Genomic DNA, 13,135 nt, shown 5'->3' with positions numbered 1-13,135 from the left:
ATATATATATATATATATATATATTACATCTTGAGCATGTTAGCGGATCTTGAAGAGTACCTGTTTTTCTACCTTTAGCCAGAGCAGTCTAAACAGCATCAGGAATCTGCAGTGGGGGAAGGACTATGGGCTAGACAATTTGGCTTTTGCTTTGGATAAAACTGACCTGCTGGTATCTTCCGAATACCCATTTTTGAGAAACCCACACATCCACCTTGCTGCCTAAGCCATTTCCCCCCCTCCTTTAAAGCCATCATTGAAATGTCAAAATATAAACAATCAATTGCGAAATACAGAGTAGTGCATAGGAATATGTTTTATACTACGTCAGAATAATTGTCCAGCTAGACCAGGAGGGGGCAACCTTTTGTTGTTTGATGGCAATGGGTGGAGCCAGAGACAAGTGTTCTAGATTAACTAATCCAGAAAAAAAGATTCACCTGTTTCAATTTTTGTCATGTCTCCCACATATTAGAATATCCAATCCTCTATGGCTGTCTTCAGAGGTAAACCCTGCTGGGTTTGGTGGGGTTATTCTTTTAAAAAAGTATGCAGCAGATTTAAAATAATGTAGATACATCAGACCAATGCAGCTATTGTTATAGAAAGTCAGTGAAAGTAATTTCTTCCTGACTTTAGTGCGCTACTCACATTTATACACAACCTTTTACATTGCAATTTGTTCTCAGGCAGCTTCTTTTCTCCAATCCATAAAATGGGAGTGGGTGTTAAAATGCCCCTTATGTAGTCTTAAACTACATTAACAGAAAAAACAGGGAGGAAATGAGCAGAAAGAAAGGCACTCTGGTGGCACCAAGGGCCTCAACATGGCCCTGCGGGGCGCAAGTTGGTCACCTGTGAGTTAGATCAGTCTTGTCTAGAGTCTCAGGTCTGGGGATTTTTTTCACTACATACTATCTGATTCTTTCAATTGGAGCAACAGGATGGAAAAACATGCAAGGTGTTACCACTGAATTGTAGCCCTCCCCAAAAGCCCCTGCTCTGCGTGTTCATGTTTGTTTCCCAGACTGTGAAATATCAATGGCTGCTCTGCACTTAAACAGGGAAGGAGCATCATCATCATCAGAGTGTAGAAAAGAGAACTGTGGGTCCAGAGCAGGCTTCCTCAACCTCGGCCCTCCAGGTGTTTTGAGACTACAATTCCCATCATCCCCGACCACTGGTCCTGCTAGCTAGGGATCATGGGAGTTGTAGGCCAAAAACATCTGGAGGGCCGAGGTTGAGGAAGCCTGCTCCAGAGGATCCTTACGTCCCTGACAAGGACAAATAGCCTTTTATGCACAGGCTGTCAAACACTTGGTGCCAAGCCATGCAATAGCGTTCTTCAAACCAATATGTTCATATGGAAACAAATGGTCTTTCTTCCTAATAGTCATGAAGATACTTGCATGTTCGACTCCACTCAAAGGTTGTTAAAGCCCCCTTTGTTGACTCATGGCGCAGTCTGTAAGAAAAAGGAAGGAATAGAAATTTATCCTGCAGAAGGGTTGCTTTGCTGGATGGATGTTATTAAAAGTCTGCTTCTGTAGCAATTTCCTGAGAAGTTACTGAGGGCCAAGAGGAAATCCCTAAAGTGTCAGCGCCAGGTGCTTTGTTCTCCGAGTTGTTCTTATTCATATCCCATCATTTGAACTGGGCTATGATGCCTCTATTTGATGAAAAGTAACAGCAGTTCGAAAGCACATCAAAGTGCAAGTAGATAAATAGGGACCGCTCCGGCGGGAAGGTAAACGGCATTTCCGTGCGCTGCTCTGGTTCGCCAGAAGCAGCTTTGTCATGCTGGCCACATGACCCAGAAGCTGTCTGCGGACAAACGCCGGCTCCCTCGGCCTATAGAGCAAGATGAGCGCCGCAACCCCAGAGTCGGACATGACTGGACCTGATGGTCAGGGGCCCCTTTACCTTTCTTTACCTTAAACACAGATCTTGACTTAGGATGCTGGTGTTACAGAAGGAAGCGGATGCAAGTTTTTTGCAAAATTGACATGACTTCAAAGAGTTGGCTTTCTTCCTCACATTTCTAACATTTCCTCAACAAAGGTCTCAATTTGTGAACTGCATTTGCTTCTTTCTTGGGAGATGGGAGACTAGACCACTCCTCCAGACCAGGCAACCTGTTCATTGAATAACTGTCGAAATCTGTTTGCAAAAAGCTCATGAAACAGTTAGATTCTATCTGGTTTTCATTGCGCATTTGTTCTGAGTTGTTTGTAGGGAGGTTATATGACAAATGAGCATTCATCCTGATTTACTTGTAGGGTGTTTATATATCTTCCTTTTAATCATTTGTTCATATCACACTTTTCAATGCATTTCCCCATCACTTTCCTAACCGCAAACAGTCCACTTCCCTTTTAAAGTGAATTTGTTGTGCTAGGGCACTTTAACCTAAATTTCCCAGTATGTGCTAGAATCCCTCCCAAAAAACACTGACAAGTCATGGGGTCTTATAGAGTGTAAGATAGACTAAAGGAGCTTCTATTCATCATGTTTGGTTACAAATTAGCTACGCTGATACCATCACCGAACCCTACCATGGTTAGGAATGATACATGGGTTGTTTGGGGCATGCATGCCTGAACCAGATATCTAAAGGGCTCTTATGGCTGGCCCTACTATGAGACATGATAAGACAGCTGCTTCAGGTGGCAGAATTTGGGTGTCATGGAGATTAGCAATAGTTCTGACCTACTGGGCACAAACTATCTGTGGAATCTTAACTGAAATGAACATGAGCCACACAAGATCAGCCCTTATCCAGCTCCCATACGGAGACCTGGGGTGTATGAAATGTATGTATGAAATATTTATCTTTGCCATGAACAGAGTGAGTTGCCTGAGGTAAGCCTGTTTCTCAGCCTCTGACCCCTATCTATAACATGGGGATAAGAATACTGGTTTCCCTTACAGTGGGGCGGGGAACTTGTGGTCTTCTAGATGTTGTTGGACCCATCAGTCCCAGTCAACACACAAAAATAATGGATGAGGAAAATGGAAGAGGCAGGCACACAACTCCTATGATTACTAAAATGTCATGGTGTGTTAAGGTGCATTGCATTTTAACATAATAATCTCCGCTAGAGTTTTGTTGTTTCTTAGCTATCTACCTTGAGGAGGACGCATGGACTATTTATTTAAATAGGGTAGATGAGCATTGGATGAACATCTTCACAGGCATAAGCCTTAGCCCAGATCTTTTAGCCGCAGCTTGATTCTGATCTGCTGATCAATGAAGTCTGTGGTTTCTTTGGACTTGCTTTGCTCCTAATCTAATACAAACCAGCCAGAATAAAAAATGCACTGAAGCCTTTGGTTAAATAAAAACAAAAGTTTGGGTTCTATTTAGTTTGAAGTGTCATTAATTGCAAAGCAAGTGATCCTCCATATTATCTAAACCCTGCACTTGGAAACAGCAATTTTGTGAAATCTGCTCATTTATTTACAGTGGAACCTTGGTTTATGAACACCTCGGTTTACGAATTTTCGGTTTACGAACGCCGCGGACCCGTCTGGAACGGATTAATTCACTTTCCATTACTTTCAATGGGAAAGTTCACTTCAGTTTATGAACGCTTCAGTTTATGAACAGACTTCCGGAACCAATTACACCCATGCTTCGGGTTAAGTATGCTTCAGGTTGAGTACTCCGCGGACCCGTCTGGAACGGATTAATCCACTTTCCATTACTTTCAATGGGAAAGTTCGCTTCAGTTTTTGGACGCTTCAGTTTATGAACAGACTTCCGGAACCAATTGTGTTCATAAACCGAGGTACCACTGTATTCGCATGGGAAAGTATTTCCCTTGCTGGAAGCTAGTTAGGCAGTATTCTAGACTTACAGTAGACTCTTTGCACCCTCTAGTGTGACCTCTGGGTGTTGCATGCAGATTCCATTTATATTTCAAATCATCTGAACCTAAACACACCACACTATCAAGTTAAAATGAAGTCAGATATTTATTTATTCTCCTATTAATTATCTACCACATTTATGTGCTGCTTTTCATCCAAGGCATTCAAGGAAAAAGAGATGCCGGAACTCACCATAAACGCCTCCCTCTTTCTCTTAGAATGGCAATGGCACCCACCTGAGAGGGGCCGGAACGGAGTTCCGGTGAGTTCCCCCTGAGAAAAAAGCCCAGCTCTTAACAATCTGTGAGGGTAATCCTATGGCAAGAACTGCTAGGATGAGAAGTTTACCATAAGGACGTAAAGAGGACAAGCCTTTCAGTTGCTTGTGGAAAACCCACAAACAGGACAGCCAGTGTAAATCCCTCAGAAGGGACAGTCCTAGGGTGGGCTCTTAAACCCATTTAGTTTGGTCACATGACACCACAATCTAGCACAGAACACTCCTGTAAAGGCTCCCCCCCCCTTTGCCAGGGTTAGACGGAGCAGCAGCAACAGCCAAGCGGGGCGGACCACACCGGGTGTCATCACGGAGGGGGTTGACATTCGGTTCGCCACCCGCCCGCAACTCCCACCTACCCCGGGCCATCAGGGGAGGGGGGGGGAGTTGTGCTGCTCTGCCGGCGGCCTTAACCCTTCGTTTTGATAGTCCCACGCTCCTGGGCTGCTGGAGGAGGTGTGCAGGGAGACAGGGAGATGATGGGAAGGAGGCTGGCGAGCAAACAAGAGGAGGGTGGAGAGAAGGAGAGAAGCAGAAGCTCCCTCAAGTCAGAACCCAAACCCTGTCACCCCCCAAAAAGCTCAACAACTTTGGCCAACCCTCCCCTAAAAAATATCTCAACAACTTTGGACAACCCTCCCCTAAAAAAAGCTCAAGAACTTTTGTCAATCCTTTCCTTAAAAAAGCCCAACAACTCCTGGCAGTGACAATGGGTAGATCACAGCCAGTATTTTTATACTGTAAGTAAATCACAGTCTCTTGGGAGTCCAACTAGATTTCAATGTGTCTGGGGAGGGGGGGAGTGAAAAGAACTTTTTCGCACCGGGTACCACCTGACCTTGCTACGCCACTGCAGCCAAGCTGCCAAATGGAGATTTGATCTGGGGTAACTTTACCATTATAGGGACCCAGGTGGCGCTGTGGTTAAACCACTGAGCCTAGGGCTTGCTGATCAGAAGGTCGGCGGTTCGAATCCCTGTGACGGGGTGAGCTCCCGTTGCTTGGTCCCAGCTCCTGCCAACCTAGCAGTTCGAAAGCACGTCAAAATGCAAGTAGATAAATAGGAACCGCTACAGCGGGAAGGTAAACGGCGTTTCCATGTGCTGCTCTGGTTTGCCAGAAGCGGCTTTGTCATGCTGGCCACATGACCTGGAAGCTATACGCCGGCTCCCTCGGCCAATAATGCGAGATGAGCGCGCAACCCCAGAGTCGGTCACGACTGGACCTAATGGTCAGGGGTCCCTTTACCTAACTTTACCATGGCTTAACTTGCCCTGGCTTTACACTTGTGCCTAGGGTTGCTCTTTAAGCAGCATCAGACAAAAAAGAAAATGGAACAGGGGAGAGAAATATAAAGCAACTCCGATAATCCGGAATATCCTTTAATTCTGTTCAATAATGACCAGGACCTAAAGGTGTTCTGAGAGGGGTAAAGCCAAATTGGTACTTGGTTCCAACTATGATTCTATGTGCGCTTCCAAAATTAATGTGACAATAAATTAGCAGGTCTCCATCCCAAGTAATTTCAGACTTGTGGGTTACTGTGCCAAAAAGAAGCCTGGGAACCATTGCTGAAACAGATGAGAAGGGGGGGGGGATAGAAGTGAAGAGAGCAGAGTTCAGATCTTTTGTTTAGCCACAAAGCCCACTGGGCTAATTCTCTCTCTCAGCCTGCGCTACCTCACAGGGTCGTTGTGAAGATAAAAGAAAGCAGGAGGGAAGAACATTGTATGCCACGCCAAGCTGCTTGATGGGTTAAAATAGGATTATTTCACACTCTTCTGGTTCTTTTAGACAGCTACGTTTCTTGGAGCAGGCACAGAGATATGAGAGGATATGTGCCTTTTGAAACCATATGGCAGAACAGCAGGAGGCCTTCTGGGCTGTTAAATGCTTCTCCACCTCCTTCGAGCTCATTAAGCAGACCTTCATTTTCAACTGGTGATGTTTTATTTAACAGTGAGCGGGTCTCGTTTTTTTCCGCTTCCCCATCAGCTGCTGCCATACTGCTGGGTGATGTCAGGCTGTCACCAACCGGAGAGGCTCAGATTGGGAAGTCAGGTCGCAATCTGCCTTATCTGGTGCTGTGCTGGGGGATTTGTCACCTGCAAGGCGAGCTGCGACAGTTCGCTTCCAGCTGAATAGGCTCCCTGGTATTGACAAGCTGACAGGAGTTTAGCCTAGTGTTAAAAATAATAGGTACAAAAATAAGAAAGAGAGACTCGCCAAGGATGGGATTGAAATCTGATTTTGTTTGCAACTGATGCTTGACTGAAGCGCAATTATGCTTCAAAATTTGCACTTCTCAGAATGTTGCAATGCAGTTCTCCTGCCAAATAATGTGTGCAAAAATGTATATACAGTATTAGGGGAAAGCAGGCCTACAAATGCACACATCAGTGAAACAAACACACAAAAATGCATTATATTAGGGGGACATGCTAACCAAAAATTGCGTATATTTGTCAAAATGCATGCCAAAAGTGGGAGAAATTTGCACTAAGGTGCTGATGAATTTTACAGTGGTGTAAAATTTTCCTTTTGATTTCTCCTTGCTACAGAAATGAGGAGCCATGAATTTAAGATTGGAAAAATGAGACGCTGAACTGACAGATTCATTCATCCCTATACTGACCTTAAAACTCTGGCAATACTCATATAGACACAATCTTCACCCCCTAAATATGTAAAAGCCCCAAAACTGCAGTCACGTCAACCTTTTGTATTAGGTTCCACTGCAAAAGTCACCATAAAGCGAGCAAACCAAAGCTCTGCACCAGGTTGGACAATGAGCAAATGCCGGACCAGCTCCAGGTTTGAAGAGGCCTCAGCACATATTTCATGGGCCACGTTGAGTTGCCTTCTGTTGGGTTACACAGCGGCCTAGCGAGAGAAGGTAAGGTAAACTGTACAAGAAATCCACACAATTGAAAACCATCAGAAATAGCAGGGTCCCAAGAGGTTATAGGACCTCCTTGTGTTGGTGGAGGGAAAAATATACCGAAATGATAACATTAAAGGTTGAAATGTGGGTGAGCAAGGTTGAGCAAGTGAAGGTTGGAATGCAAAGGTTGTCATTGCAACAGAAGGATGGAAAAACATGTATGCAGGAGCTATTACTATAACTATTAAGGACAAAGGAAGGAAGGAAGGAAGGAAGGAAGGAAGGAAGGAAGGAAGGAAGGAAGGAAGGAAGGAAGGAAGGAAGGAAAGATAAGTGTATAAATGTGTGTGCTGTTCTCATATTTGCTGTGCCACCCTTCAACTACTTGCTGGCTACTATGTTGTGTTTAAGAAAACAGACCTTCCAAGTGTCCCGGTTTTCTAGGGACAGTCCAGGATTTACAGAAGCCATCAGGTATCTGAATTGATCCCAGAAGGTCCACATTCCTTAGGATGTCCCTATTTTCACACACACACTTTCATTTATGCATTTTACATATCTTAGTACATCAATTATACAATTGTCATTGTTTATCTTATACTCTTTGGCTCCCACACACATCCCTCTGTGGGGGTCTTATTTAGTCCTTGTTGAGCTGTGTCACCTTAATTACCACCCCTCTTCTGCTTATTTTTAACTGCTGCTCATATCTCTAACCCAGGCATAGGCAACCTTGGCCCTCCAGATGTTTTGGAACTACAACTCCCATGATCCCTAGCTAACGGGGCCAGTGGAGTTGTAGATCATGGGAGTTGTAGTTCCAAAACATCTGGAGAACCAAGGTTGCCTATGCCTGCTCTAACCCCACTTATCTGATTTGTTATGTTTCTTTAAATATTCGCCAAAGTATTATCACTCTTCTTTTATATCCAATTCATTCTGATTTCTTATCTTTGCAGTCAACATTGCTAGCTCAGCGCATTCTATTAGCTTATTCTGCCAGTCTCCTTTTGTGGGACTATTTTCGTCCTTCCACCTTTGGGAATAAATTATTCTGGCCGCTGTTACTGCGTAGAGGAAAAGAATAAGCACTTTCTTGGGTATTTCACCCTCTACTATACGTCCCTATTTTCATTGGATAAATGTTGGCGTGTATGAAGTTGTGACCCCCAAACCAAGAAGTAACTACACAACCTTTAGAAGACATCTGAAGGCAGCCCTGTATTGGGAAGTTTTTTTTAATGTTTAATGTTTAATGTTTAATTATGTTTTTATATATGTTGGAAGTTGCCCAGAGTGCCTGTGGCAACCCAGTCAGATGGGTGGGGTATTATTATTATTATTATTATTATTATTATTATTATTATTATTATTATTATTATATTAAATAAAATGTCTCTATTTTTTGGGGAAATGTTGGAGGGTATGCAAAAAATGTCCTGTTTGACTGACAACTGGGTCTTATGGGCCGTCCAGGCGGAACCCACAGGTTATTGAGTCCTGAACCCCAATACCCTAACGGCATCACTCGTCTGCTCAATTCACTCACGGATAGCTAGAGAAGCCATGGGGTCACCAGGGGAAAGTTGCTGCCCTTTCCCATGGAAGCGATGATTCCCGCTGCTTAGATATATTGTCCACTTGCCAGCGATGCCATTGAAAGACAACAAAGGGGCCTGAAAGAAACAAGGACTGTGCGTGAGACAGAGCAGGGATAAAGGAGACTCAAAACAAAGCAAGCAAGCAAGAAGAATACTGTACAGACACTGCAAGTCTGCTTGCAGCAGCAGCAATATTACGCGAGTGCAAAAGAACTGTGCTATGCATAAAATATCAGCCTTGGGAAGAAGACACATGCCCTGCATCTGACACACAGCACCACCTGCCTTAGAATATTTGCACCATAGGCTTTGCATCACTTTTGCGGGTGTGCAAAAATAGTATGCGCAGCTACAAGTATATTCAGTGGGGTTGGGTGAACCAGGTTTATCTTGTCCATTTGTCTGTTGCTTGCTGTCCATCGACACGTGCAGTTGCGTGCCAAAAGCTGAATCTTGCACGCGTGTGGCTTTTGATAACAATCCCTAACTTTGCACTGCAATGCTACCCATTTCTGCTCAGAATTAAGCTCCGCTGAGTTCAATGGGAGTTACTCCTACGTAAATTAGTGTGTAAGGCTGGGTTTCACGGAGGAAGGGGTGGTAGCATTTCCCTAGCAACTTGTTTGAGTCTTGGGGGGGGGGGAAATGTGACTTCTCTCTATCAGATTAAACAAACTGGGTAAAATATATTTGGACTCACAGTACAAAGTTAACCTCCAGCGGTGATTACTTCGCTTCCTAAACTTTGCAGTCTGCAGAGTGAAACTGTCATCACACACGCACACGCGCACACACTATTTGTGAAAATGTGATGTTGCAAACATTATTTTCGGTTCCTTCCCCCAATTCTTGCTTGCTCCCCCCCCAGGTGAGAAAAAGACTGCCAGTCAGTTGGGGGAGGGGATCCCCTCTTAATAATGCATGAGGGAAAGGGACCAGAACAGTGGAAGGCGATGCTGAAAAATCCAGAGCTATGACAAAGGGAACATGACTCTGGTTATTTGATCTCTGCTTTTCTGCTGGCTCCACCAAATCATGTGCTTGTGTAAAGTATCAGAGTTGCAGGAAAGGCTATGAAGTTGTGTCAATATGTCTAGACAGCAGATCTTTTTTTGTAAGCTACCTTAAAACTCAAATTTGCACGTCATTGCAGATAAAGGATTAAACACTGCAGCCCCATTTCAGAAAACGCACGGATCCCAGTGAACAGCTTCATGCTTACAGGATGGTATCTGTAGTTCCTTGCATGCATTCCTACATTGTTTTATTGCGCTCAGAAAACTGGACCAATTTAAAAAGAGAGAGCATCTCACATGCGTAAACCAGTGGAATGTCACATCAAACAGGCACGCAGGAGCCCAATGTGGATCATGTGCACAACTGCTACCTACTCTGGCTCTCAACAAGAGGAATAATAGAACCACAGAATTGTAGAGTTGAAATGGTAGCTGAAGGTCATCTAGTCCAACCCCCTGCAATGCAGGAATCTCATCTAGGTCATATATGATCTAACCTCTGCTTAGAAACCTCCAAGGAAGGAGAGTCCACCACCTCTTGTCACAACAGCTGTCACTGTCAGAAAAGTTCTTCCCAATGTTTAGTCAGAATCTCCTCTCTGGCAACTCCAGATCAGGAGAAAACAAGCTCGTTCCATCTTCCACGTGACAGCCTTTTAGATATTTGAAGATGGCTTTGTGATGGACAGCAGAGTCTGGTGATGCAGTTCCTCTGAAACTCCACCAGCGGCTGCAGAGTCACTTTGGGGGGTGAATAATAAAATGAGCAGTTTCTGAGGGAGAAGGTTAGATAGGTTTTGAGAAGGGGCAAAGGTTCAGGTTAAGAAATATGGTTTGCTTGGAGTTGGGAATTAGGGAATGAGATAAGGAGAACTGGTTCTGAGTGAAGTTCAACTTACACACTGAGGAGACTATCCATAGCGAGAGGACAGAGCCTTGCAGCTTGGATAGGGAGACCTGGTTGAGGGTCTGGGAAAGGTATAGAGACAGGAGTGTCCTGGGAAGGCTGTGAGTGGATCGGGAGAGGTAGATATTGTGGGAATGCAGGCTACATGGGTGTCAGTATAGCCAGGTGGGGAGAGTTCTTCTAGGTACTGAGGACTCCTAGACCAAGGGGTGAGGTGATCCCCCTGGGTCTGAGAATACCTCAGGTGTGGGATTGTTAAAAGAGTGGGTAACTGAGGAGAAGTGAACCAAAGTATTAAGCTATAAAGGAAGCGGGATGGTGTCAAAAGTATTTAATTGTAAATACTTTTATAATTAAACTGAGTCGAGCATTTTACCAACTATTCTAGAAACCTGGATATTTATCACCTGAAATGTAACACCTGATTTTTTTTTTGTAACTGAAGTTTAAGAAGAGTTGTTCCTATAGTATCGTGTTTAAGACTGAGTCATCTCATAGTTACTTAAAGTAAATAAGTTAACTTCTACCTGAAAGAATGCATTTCTTGACTCGCTTCGTTTCATAAACTTCTTTTTGTTTAATAAAGCTTTTCTTTTTAGTTTGATCAACTCCTTCTTGAGACTCTAAATCATTAAGTTTTCCCTCACACAAGTCCCCCACTAGATAATCTGTGGTAAATTGTAGAAATGTGTTTAACTGGGGTACCGTAAGGTGGGTGCACTATATTTAATTGGGGGCAGTTAGTGGGAGTGGATCTGCCACATTATTAATTGGTGGTAATAAGTGGTGGGTCCACTGAAGCTATCATATCTTCTCCCAGTCTCCTCTTTTCCAAACCAAACACATCTAGCTCCTTCAGCTGTTCCTCATCAGGTCTGTTTTCCAGACCCTTGATCATCTTGGTTGCCCCCCTCTTTACATGTTCCAGCTTGTCAACATCCTTCTTAAATTGTGGTGCCCAGAACTGGATGTAGTATTCCAGATGTGGTCTGGCCAAGGCAGAATAGACTTCCCTTGATCTGGACACTATAGTTTTGTTGATGCAGCCTAGAATAGCATTACGTAGCTATTTCTTTCTTTCTTTTTGCTGTTGCTGCATCATACTCTTAACTCATGTGAAGCTTGTGGTCCACCAAGACCCCTAAATCCTTTTCACGTCTACTATATTAGTAAGCCAGGTGTCCCTGGCTTTTGTCCCTTCACCCAAATACACATTTCATCCATAATGCTTCTCAAACCAGTTCAAATATGTTCTATCCTTTGCCTACTTGCATCTTTCTACCTACTGCATTTCCCCTCCTTTTGACTTTGCTGCATGAAATGTGACTTGTGCATGGCGCAGCATCTGTGCCAGCTTGCTCTTTAAACTGTGGACTTGCCACTCCAAATATTGACACAGGCCTTTATCTTTTCTCCCTAGCAAGCTGGGCGATTCATTGAAATAAAACGCCTCAAGTGTGCAGATACTCATGTTATATTGGCCATCTGCATAATGGAGTACAGAGTTCATAAAGGTTGTCAGATACATGGCAGAAGTGGAACTCTGGGAGTTGGTTAATATAGAGACTGAAAGAAAGCCCAGCAGTGTTCACTTTGACCATACAGTATACATAATATACATTTAAAGCGCTATGACACCACTTAAACAGTTATGGCTTCCCCCAGAGAATTCTGGGAGCTGTACTTTGTTAGGGGAGCTGTTCTAGCTAAGATAATCTGAGACAGGTTGTTACAAGATTGAAATCCTAAACACCATTACTAGAGTGTAGACTGCACTGAGCACAGTGGGACTTACTTTTGAGTAAACACATATTTCCCTTCCATTTATAAGCTGCCGGATTGTAATCAAGCTTCTAAGAGGTTTACTACCCCAACCCCAAAAAACCCACAGCATTGCACCATAACCAAAATTTTATTTTGATGATGTCTATGCTGCCTTCAGTCTCGGGGTGGCAAGGAACGTGGCATATAAAAAAATAAGAAGTTTCAAAATACGACGATTCAACCTCCAACATACTTTAAACAATGGTCCAGATAACTATTGGGATGCTCCTATTCCTTCCGAAAGAACACAGAGAGACCCATACAATTTCCTGAAGGCTGATTGATTGATTGATTGATTAGATTGCACACAACCAAAGGTGATTGACAGATGGTAGGCAACTGATTGGAGTAGTCAACCTGGTGCCCTCCAGATGTTCTTGGATTCCACTTCCCATCCCCACTGATTATTGGACCTGGAGCCCACCACGTTGGCTACCCACCGTGGTCGATCACTGGAAACCCACGACCCCGCAGAAAATGGCGCAAAGCGCTTTTTGACGCCGGTGCTCTTAGCTGCTCCCTCTCCTCCTCAAGCAACCAGAAATGGGCGTGCGCCTGTTTGGCTTTCGGGGCGCCTTTGGCTCTCCCATTTCCTCGCGGGCAGCCACGATCACCAAGAGAGGAGGCGTCCCTCCCTTCCCGGATCTTGGCCCCCGCCGGGTCAGCGGGCCGGGCGCCTATTTGCATCTTTTTACCTTTGTCTCCTCCGGCCAGCCAATGGGCGCGCGCGGCTGCTGCTCCTGGCCCGGCCCC

The 13,135-nt window shown here is 44.3% G+C and overlaps 1 long non-coding RNA gene across 1 annotated transcript; it reads right to left on the bottom strand.

Annotated features, from left to right (window-relative positions):
- Positions 1–38: 38 nt before the first annotated feature.
- LOC132592858 (uncharacterized) lies at positions 39–13,071 on the bottom strand. Its single transcript, XR_009558390.1, has 3 exons — positions 10,149–13,071; positions 8,584–8,710; positions 39–7,033 (listed from the first exon to the last, which is right to left on the bottom strand). It is a non-coding gene; the product is annotated as an uncharacterized LOC132592858 (long non-coding RNA).
- Positions 13,072–13,135: the final 64 nt, after the last annotated feature.

The sequence above is a fragment of the Zootoca vivipara genome, chromosome 12, assembly GCF_963506605.1.
Source record: "Zootoca vivipara chromosome 12, rZooViv1.1, whole genome shotgun sequence".
Classification (NCBI taxonomy): Eukaryota; Metazoa; Chordata; class Lepidosauria; order Squamata; family Lacertidae; genus Zootoca; species Zootoca vivipara.
The sequence above is the reverse complement of the archived record's forward strand: the minus strand, read 5'-3'. Positions and strand labels throughout refer to the sequence as shown.